Source organism: Podarcis liolepis, assembly GCF_965112155.1.
Source record: "Podarcis liolepis genome assembly, chromosome: 14".
In the NCBI taxonomy this organism is placed as follows: Eukaryota; Metazoa; Chordata; class Lepidosauria; order Squamata; family Lacertidae; genus Podarcis; species Podarcis liolepis.
Window position 1 is genome coordinate 5,535,780 of NC_139569.1, and position 12,434 is coordinate 5,548,213.

Below are 12,434 nucleotides of genomic sequence, written 5' to 3' on the forward strand. Positions count from 1 at the left end.
CTGCGAGAACAGGATGCTGATCCCTGGGACAGCTCAGTCGGTAGAGTACGAGACGCTGAATCTCATGGGTTCGAGTCCTGCATTGGGCAAAAGATTACTCTCATGGTCCCTTCCATCTCTGATTCTGTGACTAGATGAATCATTGGCCTGATCTAAAAGGCTCTCATATTCTTCATACAGTGGAACCTCGGTTTTTGAACGTCTCAGCTGCCACATGTCTCGGAAGCCGAACACCGAAAACTCAGAAGTGAATGCTTCCGTTTTCGAACGTGCCTTGGAAGTCGAACGGCTTCTACGTTTTTTTTCTATTTTCACCATTCACTTTGCCAACAACCCTCTGATTTTCGAACATTTCTGAAGTTGAACCGACTTCCAGAATGGATTACATTTGAAAACCGAGGTTCCACTAATCATTACTTCAGGAATCACCGGAGAGGATTTTGAGGAGAAATTTGGGGATCAAATCTGTTGAACAAGGGAAATAGCAAAGTTACACTTAGTAGGCTGTAAGTTCTTTTGCTTGGGAAGCTGTCTCGCACTCCAGAGCAAAGCTGTCTCCCTTCAGTGCTGTCCAGTAACGAAGATGTCCCAGTAGCAATGAAATCCGTTTAAATTTCACTGGGACATCAGTTCAGATGTCCCCGCGATTAAGCACTTCCCAAACTCAAACAATGAGGACTAGGGTCCTTGCTTTTGGCACTGATTTGGATTCTTTGGCATTCAAATACGATGCAGAGATGCAACCCACTTGGATGATGTTTTTATTAGACACCAAGTGTCGGGAGGTAGGTCTACAATAACGCCTTTCCCAAGAAGAGTATCTTGAGAAGGCAGGGTGGAGGGGGTGGGACTGGAACAGCAAGTCTGGCTTCCTGTGAAACATCAAACCAGGAGAAAGGAACAGGGGAAGGAGCAAGGTGTAATCAGCAACAGAAAACTGAAGGCAGGAGGAAGTACAGTAAATGGCAGTCAGCCGGTTTCTTTCTCTGCTGCCAGTCAGTGCTGGTAATTACTGAGCAAGATGTAATAATGGTCTGACTTGGTACAAAACAGCTCCGTTTGTTCCTAAACTGTTTGCCCTCTCACACAGCCCTGGAACTGGCTGGGCAGGGGTGGGTTTGGGGAGCTGATTTGTGGTAGGCTCATAATGGACAGAATAAAGCACTACTTTACATATATATATGGCATTTACATACACTTCTTTACATATACATTATATATATATATATATATATATATATATATATATATATATATATATATATGCAGGTTTTGGTGTCTTCGGGTGTCTTCCCGTGTAAGAGTTGGGGTGTCTAGGCGACGTTTCGACGAGGTCTCACTCGTCATCTTCAGGCTGGTGCTTTCGGCTTCTTGTTACTGGAACAGAGCAGGGTCTCAGTGTTTGAGTTCCTATAAATACTGTTGAGGGGGTGTGGTGTATAGCCTCCAACGTTCTGGGCAGAGAGGAAGTTCCCAGGTTAGTGTGCCTTTTCTTCTTTTGTTCCTTAATTACTTGAGGGATATCTTGAGTGATTTCTTGAGTGATATTCTGAGTACCACTTAGGTGGGTCATTAGGTGTGGATTAGTTGCTAAAGCTTTCGTGTCTTGACCTCTTGAGCTTGTGAAGAGTTTTTCTGAGAAGATGGCTGTACTGCACTTAGTTGTGCTCTGGCTTGGCTTCGAGTATAGGGGCGAGCTGTGGTTTTGTGCCCTGTGCCAGCCAGATCTGTGTAGGGATTGCAGGGGGGTGCAGCATCCGGAGGTGCCATTATGGTTTGGCTACTGGATGGTGTCTGTAATTTATCTGTGGAGAGGGTCTGGGTTTGGGTCTGGTGTGGTTGATTGGTGATGGCGTTCTGTGTGCCTCTGGTTCTGGTGTCGGTTTTTGTGGGGAGGGCTAATTTCCAGATGTCTGGCAGGCGGGACGTGTCGTCACGCTTGTTCATGTTGTGGGGGTGTTTCTCTATCTCAAGATAGTTGTTGTTCTCTTTGACATCTGGTGGGAGGGTGTTCCACAGGGTGGGCGCCACTACCGAGAATGACATTTCCGAAATTAAAGCTGCGTCCTCTTCAAACTTATCTCACAAGAAAGCTACTGCAAACAAACACAGTTCAAAGAACTTCTTGTCCTGTTATTCACTCACTGAACAAGCCCACTCTTTCTCCTGTAGAAATTATTCTGAATTGCAGTATCTGTAAATCCAAGGTTTTTCAGTGGTTAAAAAGAATTAATACTATATGTTTAAACTACATTTAAAACACATGGCTTTCTCCCAAGGAATCCTGGGAACTGTAGCTCCACATGGAATTACAATTCCCAACATCCTTAGCAGTTCCCAGGAGTCTGGGGGGTAAGTCATATGCTTTCAATGTGCATTGGATGAGCTTTAAATGTACCATGTGGAGCGGCCCCTTGTCAGCTCACAGCTCCAACCAGACCCCTTTTGCCCAACATTGTTCTCAAAGATCAGCTGTGTGCCTTGCCACCTTAGTCAGCCAGTAGGCTATACAGTGGTACCTCAGGTTAAGTACTTAATTCGTTCTGGAGGTCCGTACTTAACCTGAAACTGTTCTTAGACACCACTTTAGCTAATGGGGCCTCCCGCTGCTGCCGCGCCGCCGGAGCACAATTTCTGTTCTCATCCTGAAGCAAAGTTCTTAACCTGAAGCACTATTTCTGGGTTAGCAGAGTCTGTAACCTGAAGCGTATGTAACCTGAGGGACCACTGTACTAGCAAGAGCGTTGCCTTAAAACTTGATAGACCAGGGTTCAAATCCCCACTCGGCCATTAAGCTCCCTGGCTGACCTTCGGCCCATCACAGCCTACCTCTCAGGGTTGTTGTGCGAGGATAAAACGGTGGAGTTATGTGTGCCACTTTGATCAACTTGGAGGCATGGGGAAAAGAAAAAGAAAACAACAAATAAGCAACCATTGTCTCCTCCTGCCTTCGCCCCGCACTTGACTCGTCCAGGAAATGTGGAAAGACTCGCCACCCCCGTCTTGGCCAGGGTCTCCGTTCCGTGCGCACCTGCGCCGGGTGCGGCTGGGAAGGGAAGCAGGCGGCGCCGCGGAAGGAGCGCCCAGGTGCCGGGCGACGTTTGGGGGCCATCTCCAGGGAGACGCGCAAACAGCAAAGGTCGGCGAGGCTGGGACTGAGCAGGAGGGAGGAGGAGGAGAAGGAGGAGTCTCTGGGGAAAGGAAGCCAGGTGGAGGTACTGCCGAGGGAGGGCTCTCCGGGGCCGGATGGGACGAGAAGAGGAAGCAGCCGCGCTGGGAAAGCGCCGCGCTTCCTGGAGCTGCGCCTCCGCCCGTGCGCTCCTGTTGCGCGCCGGACGCAGGTGAGTAAGGGGGCGCGCGGCCGGGAGGAGGAGGAGGAGGAAGAGACCTTCCTGGCCCGGGGGGGGGGCAGGTGGGGCGAGAGCGGCCCTAGAGAGAGAGAGATCTCGGCAGGACTGGGCAAAAAAAAAGAGAAGCAGACAGGCCCCCAAACGAGGCTGCCCCTCTTTAGCCCAAACTTGGAAACGCGCCGCGCTCCTTGGAGACGTTTGAGAAGTTCCATGGGAAACGGGAAGTTTTCTTTTGATTGTTGACGTTTCTGTAGCGGAGTCAGCGGGGGGCGGTGGTTTACTTTTGGGGATTCAGTTACAGCCCACCTGTTTCTCCAAGCGGCGTCCATGGTTCTCCTCATTTAATCCTCACAACAACCCTGTGAGGTAGACCGGGTGTCTGTGGCAGGTCCGAGGGTCACCCACTGAGCTCACGGCCAAGTGTGTGTATTTGAACCCTGGGCTTCCAGGCCCCAGTAGTTGGGGACACTAATCAGTAAAACCACCGTGGTTCTCATGTTATTCCTCTCCCTCTCCCTCTCTTTCTGACAACCTGCAGCGTGTAAGGCCAGTCTCCCCATCTGCATGGATTTCTATGCCACATGACCTCTCTTAAGTCTCCCCAGCCCTGCTTTCTACTCAGACTGACTTTCCGATCTAATTTCTGATAGCCTATAGATCTCAGTGGAGGCTGGCCCATTCAGAAGAAGGGGGCATCGCCCCACCAGCCTCAACTCGCCACCTCTGTCTCCGTGTTTACAACCAGTTCAGGGAGTCGCACAAGCTGTCAAACGCCTCCTCCTCCATCTCAACGTTGCCCTTACAGAGGAGGAGGATGGGGATAAAATTAGAATTACTTGGCTCTCTAGTGCCACCTACTGCTGGGCCGCCTTGCCTCCCCCACCACAGGCCTATGGGGCGCCGGCTGTCACTGGTCCCATCTTTTCCACAAGCAACTAGCTTTATAAGGATTCAGCCATAGAAAGTTTGTTTGTGTTGACGTGTGCGCTTTCAATCCTAAAAACGCTTGTTATTTTTAGAGTTCTTGGAGAACTTTGAGAGTGTGGCTTTTGTTTTTAGAACAAAAATAGTATACCAACAGCACTACTTTTATTTTATTTTTTAAATGCAACACACAACAGAACTTGAGTATCAAAAGGTGAAATAATTTCTTTATATATAAAGTTGCTGTTGCATTTGTTCTGGATGTTAAATACATTGTTTACCTTTGTTATTAAGTTGGTTGGGTTTGCCTGCAAGGAAAAAGTGGGGCATATACAGTGGTACCTCGGGTTAAGTACTGAATTCGTTCTGGAGGTCCGTTCTTAACCTGAAACTGTTCTCAACCTGAAGCAACACTTTAGCTAATGGTGCCTCCTGCTGCTGCTGCGCCACTGGAGCACGATTTCTGTTCTTATCCTGAAGCAAAGTTCTTAACCCAAGGTACTATTTCTGGGTTAGCAGAGTCTGTAACCTGAAGCGTCTGTAACCCAAGGTACCACTGTATTTGTTTTAAAAAAACACAGCAGTGCAAAACTCTTGTTTTGAGAGCTAAGTTAGACACCATAAGAGTATAAAGAACATATGAAGAACCTGCTGGGTCCGGCCAATGGCCCGCCTGGTCCAGTATCCTGTTCTCACAGTGGCTAACCAGGTGCCCCTGTAGGAAACCCACAAGCAGAACTCGAACCCAAGACCCCTCTTCCCTCCTGTGGCTTCCAGCAACTGGTATTCAGAAGCTTTGCTGCCTGTGGAGACAGGGCAGAGCCGTCATGACTAGCAGCCACTGAGAGCCTTATCCTCCATGAATCTGTCTGCTCCTCTTTTAAAGTCATCCATCTTGGCGACCGTCACTGTCTCCTGCCAAAGTGAGTTCCACAGTTTATGCAGTACATGAGGAAGTAAACCACCTGAGTTTAAAAGCCAAAGTCTGGCGCATTTGAAGCCCAATCCGACTCAGGAGTAAATCCTCTCCCCCCCCCCCCGGCAGCTCTCTGAGGCTTACTCGTAGGTAAATGTAGTCCTAAATTATGAAGTCCGCCCTCGGTCGTGTTAAATTGAATTCCAGCATTCTGTATGAAGAAATATTTTAGGTTCTGCAGGCACCTTCCATTTGAGAGGAAGCAATGGCCGTCTTGTATAAAGCTGTGCGAACACAAGGGTTTAAGCGCGGAAAGAGGTAATTAATTTATGTTAAATGATATTTAGGTCCCAGTCCTGATATCTTTCACTGAAGAAAGAAGGGCAGCTCATTAAACACCCTTTAATATGCTAGCCATCTGCTTGTAGTTGATTAATTCACAGATTGAACATGAAGAATATGTTATCTTGATGCAGGTGCCACTTTGAGGCTCTCTAATAAAATTAAGGGTTTTTGGAATAAAATTAAGCAGGTGAATTAATTTATCCCCTCGAGAAGTGTTTCAGCATTGTCTGAAATGAGTGGCGTATATAAGATGTTTTGAAAAATCCGTGTAAGGGCTTTGGGGGGCTTAATCCAAAGGAAATTGTGTATGCCTTAGGCTGCGCATTCAAGATGTACTTAACTGAAAAGTCAGCCCCATGGGAACCAGTGGCATTTGCTTCTGAGTAAACACGTTTTGAGGCTGGATTCCAGTCTCCTTGGTTTCGGTGGTGCTTAGTTCTAAAGATATGTTTGTGGACCACAATCCTTATTGGGTTTACCCAATAGAAAGGCACACTGATTTCAGCTGCTTTGGTTTGAAGATGGCACCATGATGTTCCAAAATGTGGCTTTAAATGAGACTTGGAGGAGAGTGCACTTAAACTTTCTGAAGCCTAAGTTATACTCTTGGAGCTGGCATAGCCCAATGGGACTCTGCTCTGTGTCTTTTATCCTGAGCCTTTAATCACCCCACCCAACCCTCCAAAAAAGAATGTTTTAAAAAACTTTTCTTATAGGGATCCCTGGCATGCTGTGAAGTGCACTGCTAATGAAATCCCAGCTACCTTCTGCTCTGAATTCGCTCGAAAAAAAACCCTACATTTGCCTCTGCTTGTATAAATTAACCGGTGCAAATCTGTGATAAGGGGCTGTGCCCCAGGTTTTTAAGAGCCCGGAAACATTGGCTTGCCTTCAAGTCCAGGGACAAGAGCTGAGCGATTTCCTTAGCGTCAGCTGAAGGTACAAAGCTGCCTGCTGTCAAGACAGACCATTGCTCTGTTGGGCTCAGTATACACTGCTCTGGCTGGCAGCAGCTCTCCTGGATTTCGGGCATACAGAAATGTCTTCCCTGCTGCCTTGGACCTGAACCTTTCAGCTGGCAGTTCCAGGAACTAAGAGCAGATCCACAGCATGTATTTAAAGCATTTAATAATAATAATACAGTCATACCTTATGTTACGTCCGCTTCATGTTACGTTCCGCGGTGACGCAGACACACAAAATGATGTCAAGCGCATGCGCAGAAGCAGTGAATTGCAACCCGCGCGTGCATACCCACTGCGGGTTGCGTTCTTTTCATGTTGCGAACGGGCCACCAGAACGGATCCCGTTCACAACCAGAGGTACCACTGTAATATAATAATAATAATTTATTTATACCCTGCCCATCTGGCTGGGTTTCCACAGCCACTCTGGGCAGCTTCCAACAAAAGATTAAAAATACATTAAAACTTCTGTCATTAAAAACTTCCCTAAACAGGGCTGCCTTCAGATGTCGTCTAAACGTCAGATGGTTGTTTATTCCTTTGACATCTGATGGGAGGACGTTCCACAGAGCAGGCGCCACCACCGAGAAGGCCCTCTGCCTGGTTCCCTGTAACCACTTCTCGCAATGAGGGAACCACCAGAAGGCCCTCGGCGCTGGACCTCAGTGTCCGGGCAGAACAATAGTGGTGGAGACGCTCCTTCAGGTATACTGGACTGAGGCCATTTAGGGCTTTAAAGGTCAGCACCAGCACTTTGAATTGTGCTCGGAAACGTACTGGGAGCCAATGTAGGTCTTTCAGGACCGGTGTTATATGGTCTCGGCGGCCGCTCTCAGTCATTGTTGTTGTTGTTGGCGGGCTCTTCAATCTGGGAAGGTAGCCATCTAGGAGAAGGAAAACTCTGATCTTAAACCTATGCTGCCTTGCAGGACATATTCAGGAGAAGAAAATACTAGGGAGTAAACACTATCCAAATCTGGAGCAGTTTCCCTAAGACAGTTGGATGGCCCCTTGTACAGTGGTACAGATGCTTCAGGTTACAGACTCCGCTAACCCAGAAATAGTACCTTGGGTTAAGAACTTTACCTCAGGATGAGAACAGAAATAGTGCAGCGGCGGCGCGGCGGCAGCAGGAGGCCCCATTAGCTAAAGTGGTGCTTCAGGTTAAGAACAGTTTCAGTTTAAGAACGGACCTACAGAATGAATTAAGTTCTTAACCTGAGGTACCACTGTATGCCTCCTTCTGGCAACTCCTGCAGCCCAGCTGCAGCCAAACGTCTTGCTCTGCTTTCCTTTGGACCCCATCATTGAGGCCAAGAAGGGGGTCTTGTCGTCTGGTCAGCCCAGGACCTCCAGACACACAGCCCAGGAAGCTGACTTTAGTGCTGCAAATGCAGCAGTTTGACTTCACCCCTGGAGGCGCACTCCATTGTCTTTTGAGACAGAGATGCCCGCAACATTACTATTACTGCTTATTAACCCGCCCTTCACCCTAAGGCCCCAGGGCGGTGTGCAATTAAAACACAACATGAATATTGAAACACAATAGTACACAATGCTGAGAAACAGATTAAACAACTTAAAATTGCAGAAATAATGCAGGTCTTAAAAAAATATACGCCACGCCTCAAGTATCAAAATCCTATAGCATCCAAACCTAGGTCTGCTTCTATTGCAACTGCTCTGCTGGTTACCTAGGCCAGGGTGGATAACCTCTGACCCTCCAGGCGCTACAGAACTATAAGTCCCACCAGCCCCAGCCTGCATAGCCAGGGCTGATGGGAGTTGTAGTTCAGCTGCACCCAGTGGGCTGCAGGTTCACCAGCACTGATCTAGGCCCCCATCTGGCAAGTGGGAGAAGTTTCTTCCCTGCAGAAAGTGTTGGCCGGGTGATCTTGAAAGCCTGTGATGAGATGATTCTGTGCCTCGCAAGCCATCTTGTTCCTGGCAAGCGACTATTTAAAAATAATAACTGGGTGCCTTGTTCTGCATTAATCAGAGGTTGAAGGGCCCGTGCATCTGGCTCTGCCCGCTGTTCCTCTCATGGCTGCATAAGGTTTTTAACCCAAATACTCTTGGTGCACTTCCGCTGGTCAGTGCTGGCTGGGGAAGTTCTTGCTGCTTGTACTGGGAGAAGGTGCGAGATCCCTTTGCGTTTATGGACTCGGATGAAAGTGCTCAGAAGGCCTGGCGGTGGGAGGGCAGGAGCCCTAGAGAACCAGTTGGAAGATTGGCAAGAATCCTCTGGACCTGCCCTGCTCATATCCTGTTCCTTTCTGATACACAGTGGTACATCAGGTTAAGTACTTAATTCGTTCCGGAGGTCCGTTCTTAACGTGAAACTGTTCTTAACCTGAAGCACCACTTTAGCTAATGGGGCCTCCTGCTGCCGCTGCGCCACCGGAGCACAATTTCTGTTCTCATCCTGAAGCAAAGTTCTTAACCCGAGGTACTATTTCTGGGTTAGCGGAGTCTGTAACCTGAAGCGTATGTAACCTGAAGCGTATGTAACCCGAGGTACCACTGTAGCTCAAGAAGGTTGAGATTCAGTTGACATTCCTGCACTGCAGGGAGTGATAGCTCAGTGATGGCACATCATTTCTCACTTGCTGGATCATCACCTTGTCGCCGCTCTCCAAAAATTTTACACATAACTTGGGAAGACAGGTGAACTTATGCCAGTGGAAGAAGCCAAGATCACCCGTGTCAAAGCGATGATTCTTCAACATCCACTTTGTTGGACTGCTCATGTTGTGTGGATGCCTGATGATCGTCTTCCAAAGCAAGTACTCTATTCCAAACTTAAAAATGGAAAGCGTAATGCTGGTGGTCAACAAAAGAGGTTTAAAGACTCTCTCAAGGTAAATCTAAAAAAAATGTAGTACAGTCATACCTTGTGTTTGTTTGCTTCAGGTTGAGCATTTTCAGGTTGCGTCCTGCAGCAACCTGGAAGTACCGGAAGGGTTACTTCCAGGTTTCTCCACTTGCGCATGCGCAGACGCTCAAAATGACGCCACGCACATGCTCAGAAGTGGCAAATCGCGACACGTGTAGACACGGGTTGCGTTCTGCTCTGGTTGCGAACGGTGCTCCGGAACGGATCCCGGTCGCAACCAGAGGTACCACTGTATAAACACAGACAACTGGGAAACACTGGCCTGCGAGCACTCCAGTTGGAGAACAGCCTTTACCAAAGGTGTCATGGACTTTGAAGACACTCGAACTCAGGACGCAAGGGAGAAATGTGCTAAGTGGAAGACATGCATGGCAAATCCTCACCATGATCAGCTCACGCCCGGAAACCAATGTCCCCCCTGTGGAAGGATGTGTGGATCCAGAATTGGCCTCCACAGTTGCTTATGGACTCACTGTTAAGACTGTGTTTATGGAAGACAATCTTACTCGACTAGGAGTGATCGCTGAAGAAGGAGAAGAGGAGGAGGAAGAAGAAGAAGAAGAAGAAGAAGAAGAAGAAGAAGAAGAAGAAGATCACATCATTTCCATGGGGCCAAAGATGTAGTTCGTTGCGTCACTGATGGTGTGTCCTATGGAACACAACAGGTGCAACAGCAGAAAATGCTTTTTGGTGGGTCACTATCATACAATGGTCTTTATCACTGTGCTGCCACCGACAAGACTTATCAGGTCATTCCTGCAATCTACCAGGTCTTTAGAAGGGCAGGCAGGTGGTTTGCCAGTTAATCAGGTGCAGAGTTCTTCAGGTCTTTACCAGTGTTTGAAATTCACCAGGCCCATTTTGCAGCTGGCTATCGGCCATTTGCGACTAAGTGAAAAAGCCCCAGGGGCACCTGATGTCTCTACCATCTGGAGTCGCATGCCTGGAGATTCTTAGATTTTGACTATTTCCACACACTAGCAGCACATCCTGTAGAATTATACCCATCATATTTTATCTGCACAATCGGAATGAATTTCAGGAACCAGAAAGCCAGGTTGAAAAATACACCTTTCAAGCACTCTGGCTGCAAAGGGGCAAGTGGGCATTCCATTTTGGTGACTGTAACCCTGGTTTTAGGAACCATTTGACACTTAGCTTACATATCTGAGTTTCTAATGCCGGCCTTTACATACAGTCGTGCCTTGGATCCCAAACACCTTGCAAGTCGAACATTTTGACTACCGAATGCCGCAAACCCGGAAGTGAGTGTTCCGGTTTGTGAACGTTCTTTGGGACCCAAACGTCTGATGTGGCTTCTGCGGCTTCCGATTGGCTGCTGGAGCTTCCTGCAGCCAATCAGAAGCCACGCCTTGGTTTCCGAACATTTTGGAAGTCGAACGGACTTCCGGAATGGATTCCATTTGACTTCTGAGGTACCACTGTACAGTGGTACATCTGGATGCGAACAGGATCCGTTCTGGAGCCCCGTTCGCACCCTGAAGAGAACACAACCCACGTCTGCACGTTTGCGCATGTGCTGGTTGCGATTCACTGCTTCTGCGCATGCATGTGAAGTCATTTTGAGCATCTGCGCATGCGCGAGCGGCAAAACCTGGAAGTAACGCGTTCCATTACAGTGGTACCTCTGGTTACATACTTAATTCGTTCCGGAGGTCCGTTCTTAACCTTAAAATGTTCTTAACCTGAACTTTAGCTCCTTCTGCTGCCGCACCGCCGGAGCACGATTTCTGTTCTCATCCTGAAGCAAAGTTCTTAACCCGAGATACTATTTCTGGGTTAGTGGAGTCTGTAACCTGAAGCGTATGTAACCTGAAGCACATGTAACCCGAGGTACCACTGTACTTCCAGGTTACCACGGAGCGCAACTTGAAAACACTCAACCTGAAGCAACTGTAACCCGAGGTATGACTGTATCAGAAAGCCACCAAATGCAGGGCTCTATCTTTTCTTCTTTTTAAGTAGGACTATTTAAATAAAAAAATCATTTATGCTAGTACAGTCATACCTCATGTTACATCTGCTTCATGTTACGTTCTTTCAGGTCACGTCCCGTGGCGACCCGGAAGTACCAGAAAGGGTTACTTCCGGGTTTCGCCACTCGCTCATGCGCAGAAGCGCAAAATGACATCACGAGCATGCGCAGAGGCCGTGAATCGCAACCCACGCATGTGCAGACGCGCCACTGGGGGTTGCGTTCTTTTCATGTTGCGAACGGGCCTCCGGAACGGATCCTGTTCTCAACCAGAGGTACCACTGTATACCTGGGAAGTCTCCCATGTTGTGGCCTCATGTTGATAAGGCGGCTTGGCCAAGCAAAGTCAGAGGGAATGATTAACCAGGTTCCTGCTCAGGACTGGGATCTAAAATGTATATGAAGCTTAGCACACTCTTACTGGAAAGCAAACAGAGCTTCAGGGTGTGGTTCCACAGCTTTGCTTATTTACTAGAGTTCTAGGAAGCAGTGGGTGAAAGGCTTGCTTCTGAACTACGATGTCGCTGGGTAAGATTCACGGGAATCCAGGCAAAACGCTCTCTTGTTTTTAACAGCATGTTTTCTCCGGCTCTGCGTGTTTGCAACGAAACAGGTTTTTCGGAAGGCAGGTTTTTCAACTGGTGGCTCCCCTGTGATGAAAGGTTGCAGCATTTGGGATTTTTTTTTTTAGTTTAGAGGGGAAAGCGTGTAAATGGGTGTGTTGTAAATAAAAATATGCCCTTTTCCCTTATGGGGTATCCAAGAGCCCATATAGAGTCCTTACGTAGGTTCCCTATTGGTAGGAGAAAATAACAGAGGCCAACCAGAGAATATTGAGAAGCAAAGCAGCTAGTAAGCTTGATCTTTATTGATCTGTTGCAACAGGGTGCTCCCCTCACACGCAGGAGAGGAAGAGGACCCCCCAAAATTGCTGTGCAAGGGCTTATAAAGACTTTTGAAATTTCCATCCTCTAGATCAAGACCACCCCCAGAAACATTATGCATACGTCACAGAAGGGGTGTAACCTAAGACCACCCCTCA

The 12,434-nt window shown here is 48.0% G+C and overlaps 1 protein-coding gene across 2 annotated transcripts in view; it reads left to right on the forward strand.

The window, feature by feature from the left end:
* Nucleotides 1–3,220: 3,220 nt before the first annotated feature.
* Nucleotides 3,221–12,434, forward strand: part of TMEM184A (transmembrane protein 184A) — a 46,832-nt gene continuing 37,618 nt past the window's right edge. The window contains exon 1 of one of the 2 annotated variants that reach the window (XM_083474780.1): nt 3,221–3,341. The gene's annotated coding sequence lies outside the window, so the exon portion shown is untranslated. Of the gene's footprint in view, nt 3,342–11,887; nt 11,921–12,434 lie in introns of those variants that run through there. The other variant, XM_083474781.1, reaches the window with a different exon arrangement.